The sequence below is a fragment of the Hirundo rustica genome, chromosome 4 (assembly GCF_015227805.2).
Source record: "Hirundo rustica isolate bHirRus1 chromosome 4, bHirRus1.pri.v3, whole genome shotgun sequence".
Lineage (NCBI taxonomy): Eukaryota > Metazoa > Chordata > Aves > Passeriformes > Hirundinidae > Hirundo > Hirundo rustica.
In genome coordinates this window covers 74,394,866-74,404,884 of record NC_053453.1, presented here as the reverse complement: position 1 = coordinate 74,404,884, position 10,019 = coordinate 74,394,866, and the positions used below count along the sequence as shown (strand labels likewise).

Here is a 10,019-nt window from a genome sequence, read left to right as displayed (position 1 = left end):
TCTCAAGGACTAAGAAGGAATGTTACAGTTGTCATTTCCACACCAAACACATCCCTCAGCTTGTTCGAATTCCTCCTGAGGACCAGGTGGCCCGTTTGGAGTTTTGCAATAGCTCTGTGTCTGTCCACAGGAGGATGCTGGAGGATGTTTGCAGCTCCTGTCCAGGCTTGTGTGTCCCCTGCAGCGGTCTCCAGCTCCCTGGCTCCGGTCCCACGTGCTCTTGGGCTGGTGGGGGCACCAGGCGTGCCCTGCTCCTTCACCAACCAGCCCAGCTCTGCCTGGCTTTCTGGGGTGGTTCCTGGCTCTCTCAGGCTGCTGCAGCTGCACCCAGCAGCGTTCCAAAGGCCCTGTCCTGGCTGCCCCTGTGCAAGCTGCCAGCGTGCCCCTTCTCTTCGCCCAGCTGCGCCTCAGATGCATCTGGAGCTTTAAATAGCCGGAGGCCAGCGCTGAGTGCTCACAGCCGCTTCCCCCTGCTTGGGTTTCGGTTCCGTGCCTGAGCAGCTCTCCTTCAAACCTTTGCAGCCTCCTGAAGGTGACAGGAACCATTCCCTGAGGGTTTCCCCACCTGTCCCTCCTGCACCTGCCCTGCTGTGGGCACAGCTGGGCTCCCACCGCCCTGCTCCTTGCAGCAGCAGCAGTGCACAGGGGGCTGCAGGAAGGGGAAGGGCCCCAGAGGCAGCAGCAGCAGCAGCAGCAGCAGCAGCAGCGTGTTTCTCACTTCATGTCTCAGCTCAGCGTCCTGCAGGGTCCATCCTGCTGCTGCGCAGGGTCAGCAGCTCCCAGCCCCGGGTTAAAGCCTGGCAGTGTCTCTGGGTGACAGCAAAAGCTGCAGTGATCAAGCCAGCAGAGGCAAGACCTAGGGGAGGTGCAGAGCTGCCTGTGTTCTCGGTGTGTTTCTGTGCTTCCCCTTTTGGTGCAAGCCAGATGCAAAGCAGGGAGCATTTCTGAGGGCACAGGGGCTGGGGGAGCCTTTCAGCTCCCTAGCCTCTCTGAACTTGTTGGAATCTAAGCTGTTCTCTGGAAATATCGCTGCAAGGCCGGGAAGAGGAGACTGGAGCTGGGAAATGTGTTCCTAGCTCACCAGCTAGCTGCTCTTTCTGTGCCTCGTTTGTGAAACGGAGCCATTTCCCTGCCTGGCTGTGGTGATTATCTGCTGTATTTGCCGGTGCAATGGTCGTGGCCCCTGGGCCAGCAGCTGTTGTAAAGCAAGAGACACAGTGGAGTTTGGAGAGGGAAACCACGAGGTGGGACAAGGAGCAGGAAAACAGCCAGGGGTGGGCAGGGGGGTGAGGAGAGTCCCTGCCTCTGCTGGGCCAGGGTGAGACCACAGTGCTCTGCAGCAGTCCCAGTCTCTGGTTAACGCCTGCAGAATGCTCAGAACGTGTAACAGTGCTAAGTGCTATCAATTATTATCAAGAACAGACTGTCCTGGGATGTTTGGGATCACTAAAACCTCCCCACTGGACCTCTACATAACCCCTGCTTCGCTCTGGCTGGGCACAGGTCGGTATTTTTATTTCTTCCCACCCCACTTTGTGCCCAGCCAGGCAAAAACATTTCCCAGCCTGGAAGGGACATCAGTGGGAGCCCTGCAGCACAGAGAACCCTGGTGTGCCCCGGGTCTTGCTGGCAGCACTGCTCCCCAGTCCTCTGAGCTCTGCTCACCCCCAAGGTGCCCCATGCCCCTTGAAGGACCCTCAGCTGCCCGGCCACGGTCTCGGTGCATCTGTGCTCCCACTCCTCCTCAGCTACACCCAAAACCATCCAGTGATTCAAAATGGATGAGGCACTTGAGATGATGGAGGGAGCCAGGGAAAGGGCTGAATCCCCAGGTTAATGATGAATCACTCTGGGAGTGGAGTCATTGATTTGTAATCATTGCCTGGCTCCCGAATATAATAGCCATGAATTCCTCTGACCAGCCACCGAGACAAGGTGCTTGGGGCTATTCCCAGCACACCTGCAGAAGCTCAGACCTCGCTCACAACAGCGGGGCTCAGAGCTCCGGGAGCCAAAAGCCATCAGCATCTGCCCTCTGACAAGAGGGGCTCAGCAGCCAGCACACGCACCCGCTGTCACTGCGCTGCTGCTGGAGCTTAGCATGCTCCAGCTAAATGAATAAATAAGAGAAACTGCTTCATTTCCTTCCAATCCTCCACCCCAGTTCCCTGCTGCTGTCACCCCAGCCCGGAGGTCTGGGAAGGGGGGTGCAGAACCAAGTGAGCCGGTGTGTGTTGACACCCCCATTGCTTTGGGGGCAAAGAGCAGCCTGCCAGGGGCTCCCAGGGCACCAGCTGAGAGCTTTGGGTGTTTGGGAAAGGGGCTCAGAGCCATCCAGGGCAGGTCCCAAGCTGTCACCAAGCCTTCTGCAAAGATTCCCAGAGACTCAAGTTTATTATTTGTATTCTTGTATTCTCTTCCTCCCCTACCCACAGGGACAAAAAGGAGAGCAAACCAGGCAACCAAAACATCCTGGATTAGCAAGTGCACTCGGCTTGTGCATCTCTGGGGGATGGCTTTAGGGAGGGTAGAAGCTAACTGCTACCATGGGAGGTGTTTTCTTGCTTTTTGCATGTCACCTCAGGTTTCCTGCCCAACCTGTGGTGTCTATCCGTCCCCAGGCTGTGCTGACTCACAGGGGTTGGTGTGGTTTTGCATAAAAGCAGGCAAAATTCCTGTTCCTAGGAGCTCTATTCCATATGAACATCCTCCCCACTCCCCCCACGTGACTTCCCCAAACAGAACCAAAAGCCAACCACATCTCTGTCCTGATCCTCCCAGCTCTGCCCCCGGGGGTCCATCACACCCTGACACAGAGGAACCGAGTTCATCCGTGGTCACTCTGCAGCTGGGAGCATCCCTGTGACCTCTGCCAGGACATCCCGTGTGTCCATGCCAACCATCTCCTCACCCCACTGCCCATTCTCCATTCCTCTGTGTCTGCATCACCCACCCATCTCCACCATCACCCACCCATCTCCACCATCACCCACCCATCTCCACCATCACCCACCCATCCCCACCATCACCCACCCGCCCCCACCATCACCCACCCATCTCCACCATCACCCACCCATCCCCACCATCACCCACCCACTTCCACCATCACCCACCCATCCCCACCATCACCCACCCATCCCCACCATCACCCATCTCCACCATCACCCATCTCCACCATCATCCATCTCCACCATCACCCACACACCTCCACCATCACCCACCCATCTCCACCATCACCCACCCGCCCCCACCATCACCCACCCATCTCCACCATCACCCACCCGCCCCCACCATCACCCACCCATCTCCACCATCACCCACCCATCTCCACCATCACCCACCCATCTCCACCATCACCCACCCGCCCCCACCATCACCCACCCATCTCCACCATCACCCACCCGCCCCCACCATCACCCACCCATCTCCACCATCACCCACCCATCTCCACCATCACCCACCCATCCCCACCATCACCCACCCACTTCCACCATCACCCACCCATCCCCACCATCACACAGACTTCAAGCCCAACCGCTTCAGAGACACTTTGCCGTGTTTCTCTCTCTCTCTGACCCCAGCCTCCTGTGGAAGTCTCACCAGAAGAGACATTCTACACTGCATCCCAGAGCTACGGCTCTACCTCCAAGGCTCCAGAAATATTTTGGAAGAGAGGAGAGCAAAGGCTGGGGAGCACATCAGCCGATGCCCCTGACTTTCAGCTGCTCAGTCACCCCACTCTGTACAGATTCTTTTCCTCCTGTGCACAGGATGAGCAAGTCAGCATTTAGAACATGGTTTTACTAAAAAATTAACAGTAGTGAGGAGCATTTGGGTTAAAGCACGGCTGGCCAAAAGTGCCTGTGTTGTAGCCAAGCTTCATCCCGCCTAGGCAAACCTCCAAGCTTTATTAGAGCCTTGAGATGTCAAAACAAGGCTTCTGCATGGTTCCCTTTGGAGGCACCTCCATGTACCACGCTGCAAATGCAGGCACTGGCTGCAAGCCAGTCAGCTCTGGCAGCCCTGCCAGCAGAACCTCGTTCCCCCAAGCTCCTTGGGCAGGGCTGTGCTCTGCAGGGGTTGGTATCGCTCTCAGCTCTGGCGACACCTCAGCAACAGAGTTTAAAGCAAGGCGAAGGGTGCTGGTGCCAGCAGCAGCCACCTGCCCAGGGGACACTTGTGATCCTTACAGACAAAGCTCAGGGCATTTCTGGCATGCCTGGACTTGTTCATCCTGTTCTTCAGAGGCATTTCAGCCCGGCCCAGTGCACTTTTGTCCCCTGGCGCCTCCCAGCCTTACCCTGCAGGTGCAATCATAGCCTCGGCTAAATCCTCCAGGGATGCTCTTCCCCTACAGCACTGCCTGCCTCACCACAGCAAGCAGCCAGGTCCTCAGGGCACCCACCCTGAGAGGGTGACAAAGGCATGGAGCACACAGTCAGTGCCACTTCCACGAGACCTTCAGCATCCACCTGCGGTGAAATCACCGAACTCACAAAGTGAGGCACACGCAGAGACTTTGAGGAGCCTTGTGGGGTTCTCCACCCAAACAGCCTGTGTCTTTTGGTAGCCGTGAGGACACAACCACTTCTCAGTCCACCCCAGGAACAAAGAGCTCGAGTCCCCCTTCTTTTAGTGTTGGTGAGCAAGCCTTGTCTCGTGAGCCTCAGTGTCAGCTCTGAGAGTGGCTCTGTGTGCGTGCTGCTGCCAGGTTCTCGTGTAACCAGCAGCTTCAGGGCCCCCTCCTCCAGCCCACCCTGCATCCCAACCCACCCCTAGCACAGCCCCCTCCAGAGTGGCACGTCGGGGAGCCACTGTCACCTTTTCCATGGCCTCCCTCAGTTTGTGGAGCATCCCTCCCTGCTCTAGCACACGCTGAGGTTTTGGGGTGTGGCTCGTGCACTCAGGAATGCTGCTCCCCGTTGCTGCTTCGAGTTACGATACAGGAGAGCTTCCTCCTTTCTATGGTGCCTGATCCATAAGTGGATCCATAAGCACAGGGGGGCTGTTTCCTGCTGTGGTTTCGCTGTGCTGGTGACAACCCTGGCCCCACGCAGGCATCCATCAGCGTGTGGCTGCGAGGGCTGGCTCCCGGGAGCAGGCTGAGCCTGGAGCTGGGGGTGGTGAGGGCTGGGCTGGCTCCCTGGCACTGGAGCTGGGGGTGGCAGAAGGCAGGCGTGGGGCAGGGGCCAGACTGGCACAGGAGCAGCCTCAGAGTGCCCCAGCAGGGAGAGCAGAGCGGATCTGGTGACGGCAGCCGGCTTTGGCCGCAGCACAGACAGTGCCAGGCAAGCCCACGGTGACCAGACACACCTCAGGTCAGCTCGGGGACTGAGGCGCAGAGGCCAAGGGCACACAAACAGGGTCCCTGGGCAAGGCAGCCCAGCTGGGGAGCGAGGGCAGGAGCCTCAGGTAGGGAGCAGCCCCACAGACCCTCACTGGGGCGTTTTAGCTGAGCTCTCTTGGGCATCAGGCACTTGTGTGATCATCTCAGTCAGCCCTGAGCCCAGGGGCTCAAACCCCCAGGGGATGCTCTCAGAACCCTGACAGTGGCCGTGTGAGCCTTCTGGAGGCAGGTGGAGATGTGAGGGAGGAATAAAATCCGCTGCCAATCCCCAGGCTGAAGCGCCACAGCTCCTCAAGTGCTGACGGTAAGAGCAGCGGGCGTTTTAAAGTAAAAGGGTCTTCAGCAGACAACCTTCTGCAGCGGTGAAGTTCTCCACTCCTGTAACCATTGCATGGAAAGAATGTGGAAATTTGTGGGGAGACAGAGATGGTGCTGAAGGCAATCGTGCCCCTGATACATTGCAGGTGTATGGATTACCACAGAGTGGGAACAGCCTTGCCCTCCCAGCCATGGGTGTGATAAAAGAAGGAATTAGCTGGGAGAGCTCATTTGGAGTGTGCTGGCCATGCTGTGAGGGACAGGAGAGCGTGAGAGGGACCGAAAAGGTAAGGTGTTGTACAAGGGATGGGAAGCAGTGGGCTGTAACTGCAGAAGGAAGGGAGAAGAAGGAGAGAAAGAGCCAGAGCTGTGTGGAGCTGCCCATGGGAGGCCACAGAGAAAAGGTAAGAAAGACTTCTAGGTAACAAAGTGCTGATGCTTAAAGCCTCCTGCAGTTTCACCAAAGAACTCTGAGTACTGTGGCTGTCTCTACTATGACAGAAATTTACTGTTAAGAAAGGGAGAAAATAGTGAAATTATAAACTGCTTTAAAATAACCATTGTAACAAAGTTTGGAAACCAAGCTGGGGACAGAAATCAGTGCAGTGCCCATGAGGGAATACTGCCTCAGGGTTAATGTGTGTGTACACAGACCTTCTTAAGCTAAAACAGTATTTGTGTTTTCACTCTGGAGAGGGAGAACTATCAGCCAAACCGAGCTTCTGAATGACCAGTGGTGTTCTGGTATTTTCTGTTTATTCACCCTGCTATGAGCTGACCTGAACCGGATCCTGTCTGTGTCTCTTTCAGGTGTTCAAACCCCGCTGCTGGGAAACAACAGGCAAGATGAAGCTCTCAGCATTTGTGCCATCCTCACCAGCCCCTGAGGAGGAGAGAGAGCTAGCAGCCACTAGAACCCTTCCTGGACCAAGATGATGATGTATCAAGGTACGAAAGTGTGCTGGGTTCAGAGATTTTAGCCAAAGCAGCTGTAATTCCCAGAACGGGAAGGGAGCCAAAGGGAATTCACTGAGGCAGTCAGGCTCTCCAGCAGCCTGGCAGCTCCTTGGTTCCATTAATTTCCAATGGAAATTAATCACTGAACTCAGGGAAGCACACCTTAAAAAAAAACAAGAGAAATATCACCAGCTTTGCTGAGGAGGCACCTTAAATGGCAAAAAAAAATCAAGCAGCACGACGATGCACATCCAGCCTGTTGAAACAGCGCTGTAATTAAAACTTAATGAAAAGCGCCACTTATCGATGAGCTTTATTAACCTTGTCCAAAACCATTTGGACAGATTGAAACTCCTCCCGGTCTTTTCACGGAACGGATCGATAACGCCGGCCACGTCGCTCCTCTGTCCGGGGCCACGAGAAAGCTTCAGCCACCGAGCCGCTGCCTCCTCGTGCCCGTGTGTCTTGGTTTTGAAAAGACAGGTGTCTGCTAAGGAGAGGCAGGCCTCTCCAGGAAATGAGGAATTCAAATCCTTCCCTCCGTGTTATTATAATTTGGAAGATTAAAAAAAAAACAACTTTTCAGTCAGAGCTATGGGGAAAAGGAATAACAGTCCTTTACTAGTAAATATAACAGGACAGACAAAAAACCAACAGCAATTATAACAATAGTAAGACAGAACCAAGAACCCCGAGGGCAAATGGTGGAAGCTCTGGCGCTGATGGCTGGAAGCGGTGGATTGTCCTCAGCAGACAGGGGGGTGCCCTGGCAGGCAAGGTGGGCAGTGCTGGAGGACCCGCAGCGGCTGGACCCAAAATCCAGCAGGACAGCGAAGAAACTCCGAATTCCTGGGCGCTCCAGCAGATGGTAGAATTCCCAGGACCAGACTCCTCCGTTAACTGTGGACTCCAGGCAGCCAGCAGCTGCCCGATCTGTGCTCCTGGAAGACTGAGAGCTGTGAGCCCACCACCCTCAGCTCTCCCCAGAGCTTTCTCCCTCCCCCAAAACTAAGTGATCAGCTTCCTTTGTCCAGGTTAAGCACTTTCTAACTATCAGTATTTAGTCTCCTAGCAACTTGTGGGGGGGGAAAATTCTACAGGAAACTTAACCCTCAACACTGTGCCAGGGCCCCTGCTGCCAGCCCCAAAGGAGATTGCCAGGGCACTTCCATGGGCACATGAGGAATGCTCCCCGGAGCGCTGCCGGGGACCAGCTGTCCTGCTCCAGGGGACACCCCAGGTTATTCACACGGGCAGATCTCAGTCTGTGCCCCAGAGAGCGATGCCAGGGCTCCTGCTGGCACACAGCAGGGGCTGCTGCCAGGGTGCACAGGGCAGGGAGAGGCTGTCACACACCCTGTGTGTGTGTGCGCACGTCTCGCCCTTTCCACGGCGCTTCACAGCGCTGCCCCTCCCGGGATCAAACCCACCCAGGGCCCTGCATCCCAGCTGGATCAGCTTTCTGCTGTTCCTGTAAAACAGAAAAGCTGGCAGGCCTTGAGCTCTTCCCTTCCCCGCCCCAGCTGCGCCCGTCCCTCGGCAGCCCCGCGACAGCTGAGCGGCTCAGCGCTGTGCCACCTGCTCCCCGCCTCGGATAAACCCCCTGCAGATCCCGGGCACGGCCACCCCAGGGATGCTCTTTGCCCCCCTCCTGCAGGGCTGCAGCTCAAGCTGTGTGCAGTGGCCGGGAAACGGGTGGGAACCTCGGAAGGGAATTAATACAGCTGCCGGAGGCAGGCTCGCACACGGTGTTGGGTTTGCTCGGGCTGTAACCCTTGTGCTTGCTCTGAGGTCTCGCTGGGGCTGCTCTGCTCCCCCTTCACCCCTCTGCTGCACTTGGCAGCGCTTGTGTGAGCACCACTGGGAGTGTGGATGTGCTGGGGTAACTCTCACACAATCCAACAAACACCAGGCTGGGCTGTTTTTTGGGTGCTGAGGAACCCTGGGTCTCCGTTCCAGCCCTTCAGGAGATCTGCAGGAGGGTTCAAATGGGTGAAGTGCTTCCAGAGAGAAAGCGTTTAGGAGCCTTCTCCTTGGAAATGCCACTGCAGGGGTGTTCAAATGGGTGAAGCACTTCCAGAGAGAAAGCATTTAGGAGCTTTCTCCTTGGAAATGCCACTGCTGCAGCACAGGCAGGGAAATCAACCTCTGGGAGAAATGAGTAAGAAAGTTTGCCTGTCTGCTTCCCACTAAGCTGTGGAACTCTCTGCTCCTAGATGTTTGTTTAAGGCAAGGGATTTTTTTGCAGCTTTTCAGAAGTGTGCAACACGAGCCCTTAGAGGAGTCAGGGCTCTGTGGACACCACCTGGAGCCCCCTCCTCCAACCCTGCGGTGCCACCAGGGCTGGTCGGGATTACAGTGGGTGCATTCGATGCTCAGCAGTTGAAACAGAAATAGAAAAAACTGATTTGTGTTGGGTAAGGCTAACTCTTGCTCTCCTCTAGATCTTTGTTCCTGCCAGGGATCAGCATCATGGGCAGGGACACAAAATTCCTCAGTAGGTACGAGCAGGAGAACATCCCTACTGATGGAACACTTCCCCAACTCCACTGGGAAAGGCTGAACTCTGCTTTGGCAAGCAGGGCTTGCATCGCTAGCAGCCTTTGTTACTTTAATTATAGCTTTTAATATTGCCTATAAAAATGTTTGAGACCTGCTGAACTCTTTTTCTGAATCCTGCTGAGACCCCTGGGCTCCATCACACACGGCAGAAGCACATTCCATAGGTAAATGTGCCCAGCGTGGAAAGGGATTGCCTCCAATTGCCCTCGCATGATTTCTAATGTAATTGAATATCTCTGGGTTTCACACAATGAAACAGGGATGAGCTTTTTGAGCTGCTCATTCCTTCGTGGAGTTTTATCAAGCTGTAGCCACAATGGCTTTTACTCAGCTCTGTCTGGGGACTCTGCTTTTGGTTTTTATTGTGGGGCTCTGCTTCCTATTTGCATTCAGAATTAAAAGCAGGTACTCTGTCTAGTGTCAAAAGCAACTTCATGATGCTCTTACCTTTCCTGCACTTTGGCTTTGTCCAGTCCAGCAGATTGATCTGAAGTGTTATCGAGCAAAATCTCCCATGTTGATGATTACATATGAAGAGGAAAACTCAACTAAAGCCTCAGGCCCCCTGTTTATTTTGCGGGGTTGCAAAGCATAAAAAAAACCTCTCCCTGTTCAATAAATTGAGCAAACGTAGTCCAGAGCAGCTAGGAGACAGATGTGGAACCCTGTGATGCCAGAGCTACAGACTCGCTTTTCATGCTAGAACAATACTTTAAAATGAAAAATTCATTACTCGGATCTGTGAAAAGCAAACGAAGCTCAGCCTTTCCTAACCCTGACATTTTCCAGATTGCTGGCCAAATCCATGGGTAGAACATTTCATGTTGGTAAAACA

General features: G+C 55.0%; 1 long non-coding RNA gene across 1 annotated transcript; it reads left to right on the top strand.

Annotated features, from left to right (window-relative positions):
- Nucleotides 1-5,929: 5,929 nt before the first annotated feature.
- LOC120752126 (uncharacterized) lies at nt 5,930-7,318 on the top strand. Its single transcript, XR_005700601.2, has 3 exons — nt 5,930-6,069; nt 6,476-6,613; nt 6,967-7,318. It is a non-coding gene; the product is annotated as an uncharacterized LOC120752126 (long non-coding RNA).
- Nucleotides 7,319-10,019: the final 2,701 nt, after the last annotated feature.